We start from the raw sequence: 4,856 nt of genomic DNA, 5'->3' as shown, positions 1-4,856 counted from the left end.
TCCAAGACGTAGAAGAGTTTCTTTCAGACATTTAGCATTGCATCCCAGCAATGGATCCTTTGCAGTGAATGGGTGCCATCAGAATGAGTCTAAACAGCTGATAAAAACATCACAATAATCCACAAGTAATCCACACCACTCCAGTCCATCAATTAACCTATTGTAAAGTGAGATGTGTCCGTCATTAAGGCGTTTTAACTTTGAGCCAAAATATGATTCCATAGTAACACTTCCTCAAGTGAAAAAAATAATATATATATATATATATATATATATATATATATATATAAATTCTATTTGTTTGGTAAAAATACTATGGGAGTCAATGGATACCAGTTTGGCTACCAGCATTCTTCAAAGTATCTTTTTTTGTGTGTGTTCAACAGAAGAGAGAAACTCATACAGGTTTGGAACAATTTGAGGGTGAGTAAATGATGACACAATTTTCATTTTTAGGTGAACTATCTCTTTAAGGGCACTGAGGTTTGGCATTATTTAGTCCTAACTTCCTCTCATGCACACACACTCTCAAGTGACCAATAATGCAAGCGTGGGTATTGGGAGAGGCCCTTACTTTGGGTTTCTGTTGAGGTGTGTTTTGGTTCCCATTGACTTTAGAATAAAAACAGCTGAAGCATTCTTCTTCTTTGTGTCTGTGTGCCCTGCAGAAGAAAGAAAACCATGCAAGTTTGGAGCGAAATGAAGGTGATAAAGCTGCATGGAGTAGAGAGACAGGCGGATACATGGAGGGTCTGTGACACCAGAGGGGTCTGTTCGCTGTGAGGTGGGGGTTGGGAGAAATGAGATGAAACTGACATGCTCCATTGACTGAGCTGTAGAAAATGACTCGCTGCTCTGAGAAACTGCACACAGCAGAAATTCAATGAACCTATGAACTCTTGCCACTGGTGAGTGATGCTGATTCGCTCAAGGTTTCAAACCACAATTAAGAGCTTACTGCTGTTTACCCATGAAAGACTCTAAAATGCAACATCACTAATACTTTGTTTTTTTAAGAATGGGAGATAGTTGAGGTCTCTGACACCTATTATCCAATAAGTATAACGATTAACTGATGTGATAGCATGTAACATTAAGAATTAGTGTTATTCTCCATTCTTATATTTTTTAAAATTTTTGTTGTTGTTTGATATGGAAAATCTAACATGTGTTGGTCCTTATTTGATATATGCTGATTCTTCAGTAATTGTACAAACAGTAATTTGCAGAAGTACCAGTTTAGAGCAAACTTGACATAATGTATTAGTATAGTAGTAGTACATTTTATTAAACTATTTGTATTTATTAAATCATTATCCTATATACATTTTAAATGAGTTGTGTAGACAAATTGCTATGTATGAATTTAAAAAGCCAATTTTTAAAAAAACTTGTTTTAAAAAAGTTTTATTGTTGGTTACCAGATAGTGAGGTTAAACATCCAATGTGAACCAGGCTTTTTATAATTAATTAAAATAAAAATTTTAATTAAAAATTAAATGAAAATAAATTAATGAATTAATAAACAAAACAAAAAAAACTTTACCTTAAGTTTGTTTTTCTTTTTTCTTGATGTATTAAAATAACAAGGATTAATATATATATATATATATATATATATATATATATATATATATATATATTCATAAAATGAAACTGAAATTAAAATGAAAACATATATTTATTTTTTAATTCATTTTATTTTTATATTTCAATATATCATCCCAGGATGTACCTCATGTTGAAAGCAAAGGGTGGTAACTTTAGAGAAGCTAAAATAAAGAAAAAAAGTTCTGATTAGTTTTTTGGTCACTACAACATCCCATATTTCCATTTGTTCCATTTCTGACAAACTCATTTTGTGGAAAATGATCATTAAAGCAGTCAGTGTGTCCAAACTTTTAGTGTATCGGTTTGTATTTGTCATTAGAGACTCTCTTGGTTTAATTATAAATATATTACATATGGTTTACAATTATAAAATTACGCTTCTAAAATATGCAGACTGATAAGAGAGCAGCTGACAGGTGATCAAGCCCCTCATTTGAGTGCTTCTGCAGGCCAGTGTGCTGTGATCACTCGTGATGTGACACACACACACACACACACACACACACACTAACTAGACACGTTCTGGCAAGCAATCACTAGAGCTAATTCAATGTTATGCAATGATGAATGAAAATCTGTCTTCACGATAAGAGCCCTGACATCCACTGTCACTGCAAAGATACAGAAACGGTTTTTCTGCTTTTGTTTCCTGACAGCCGCAGTCGAGTCATCGCGGCCCATATTTAAATCTCGTCTGTCGTGAAATTAAAAAAGTTTTATTGCAGCAAGTTCAGTATCTTTGAAAGCCCCATTATAAGATTTCACAGTCGTGCAGCCCCGTTCCTATTTGCCATCGCTGCAGTTTGTCAAACATGAAATGTTAATTGGATTGCTAAGTGAGAAATATCGCATCCAATAGAATCCACCTCCAGTCAAAATATTGTGAAAAAGCAATATTTCAAATGAGATTTTAATTTGGATAATCTTTTGAACTTTAATAGAGCCCGAGCCAGTGGGCATATTGAGATTACCACGTCATTATTAAACAAAAGTGACACAAAACCATCAATTCTGAGTCCGTGTTAGATAAACGCTTTCCACTGCACAAATAATATTAGTTCTGCCTACTGACGCCAGCTCTTATCTGCCTCTGGTTTATTGGGTTCACACTGCTGTCAGGTGCTGAGAGATTTGACAGAAATGTTTGCATATATGAATAGCGGCACACACATATATGTTGGCAGATCCTCGGAGGAAGCCCGAGGCACGGTGAACGAGACAAGTCCATATCGCCGGTTTAATGAAATTCTCCCTGCTCATCAAACACAGGCAGAGAGTGATTATACACAGACAAGGACAGACAGACGAGATGAAACGTATGCTTTCCTAATATCACCCTCCATAGTCCATATCATATTAATGCACACCAAGAGGATGGACACGTCTTGGGGTCCGACTGATAAATGTAGACGTATTCAGATGTCCTGCTGTCATGTATTGGTTTCTAATCTTTAGATCCATCCTTGGGTGACTTTTCTCCACAGGATAGCCTATTCAACAGTTTGGAAAACTGACTGTAAGGAAATGGACATAATATAAATTCCCTTTACACACATCTCAACGAAACTGAGTGCAAATGCTTTCAACATCCCTGAATTCTCACATGCATCTCAATCCAGATCTACATTGACCATAATGAACCCTACAGAAGAACCACGCTTTCTGCACAATTCAGACCATACAAATGTGACTTCGCTCCGTCCATTCATGTAAAAGCAAGGCGAGAACAAAGAATAACACTGGAGGAGAATTTCAAGGGCACTTTGGCTAATTCAGATGACCGGGTTGCATAGCAACTTCATCCATTCAGTCCATCTCAAATCCTGCTTTCCACGAGCCGTTTCACATGATGTCATTATCTATTAACAGCTTGGACACAGGTGGCAAAATGCTCCACTTTCAAAAACCCAAGAAGCAATTCTTAGTCTATTTTTACAGCAGGGGTGATGTAATGCTTTTCCTCGCAGTGGAGCCAGATGATTTGGGGCGTTTTGTTAATGTTATAGCGCCACCCTGTGGTGCAGACAAACTCTATGTAAGTTTCTCTAACAAATGACATCATGTGTTTACATCGTAGGCTCAGGTGACATCTCGGAGGAGTGGTGAAAGGAAGAGGTGGGTGAGGGAAGAAAAAAAATAGAGCGAGAGGAAAACAACTGAAAGAGAATGGGAAGCTGTCTGAGGCAATGTGAAAGACTGACATTTGAAAATCAAAACAGAGTCACGTTAGAGCATCCGAACAAATTCAGGTCAGGTTAAATATTACGCGCTGGAATTTTGTTTTAAAAACCAACGCCAATATTTACTTTAATACTCATCCAAGACTGCCATTATGAGCGGTTTAGATTGTACATCTAAATAAGAATTAAATATGGTATTACCATGGTACCATGTCCAACAACAAACGTTCATGGAAATAAGCCAAGTCTATGATTTCATATTTCACATTTCACGAGGGGTCTTCCAAAAGCCATATCATATAATATCCTACAAAATCAGAAGCTGAAATATTCTCTAAAACACTTATCACTAACAATTGCCTGATCCTGCACAATTTCCTATGATGATTCAAGTTCACTCTCTTGACTCTTGCGGCTGTATTGCGCCCCCTTGTGCTGGACTAATACACAGATTTACAGGAGAGTTTATTGTAGAAATATCTGTTCATTATTTTTGAGAGTTTTCAAAAGGCTAATTGTCAGTACTGAGGTTGCCTATTGCTTATTAACCTTTTAATTTAGATACTACAAACAAAACCCCTATACAAAGGTGAAAACGCACCAAAGAGTCATTGTTGAAAAAAAAAAAACATTTATATATAAATGTTTTATAATACTAAATCTTTAAAGCATTGGAAAAATTTAGTCTTGCATCAAAATATTTTTTAGTTATTTTAAGCGCTATTCTTGTTTTCATGGGAAGGAGTTGAGTTCATTAAGGATAAAATATAAAAATTGGATATACTGAATAATATCAACAACACTGGCGATTTTAAACAGGACAGGCCACCAGTATCATGTTCTTAAACAAATCCATCTCAAATAAATAGTGTGAATTGGTTTGTCAGTCAGGATTCACTGAAAAAAAAAAAAAAATCCATTCATTGGAACGGTTTCACTCAAATATTCTTTATACTAATATATTTATGCATGTGGTATTAACGTCGTATCAATGTTAATATTGCATCTCACCGTGAAGAACATCAGCCAAGACTTGTTTTGTGTATTAAAACACACACTCATGTT

Source organism: Barbus barbus (assembly GCF_936440315.1).
Source record: "Barbus barbus genome assembly, chromosome: 19".
Classification (NCBI taxonomy): Eukaryota; Metazoa; Chordata; class Actinopteri; order Cypriniformes; family Cyprinidae; genus Barbus; species Barbus barbus.
This window is presented reverse-complemented; position numbering follows the sequence as displayed.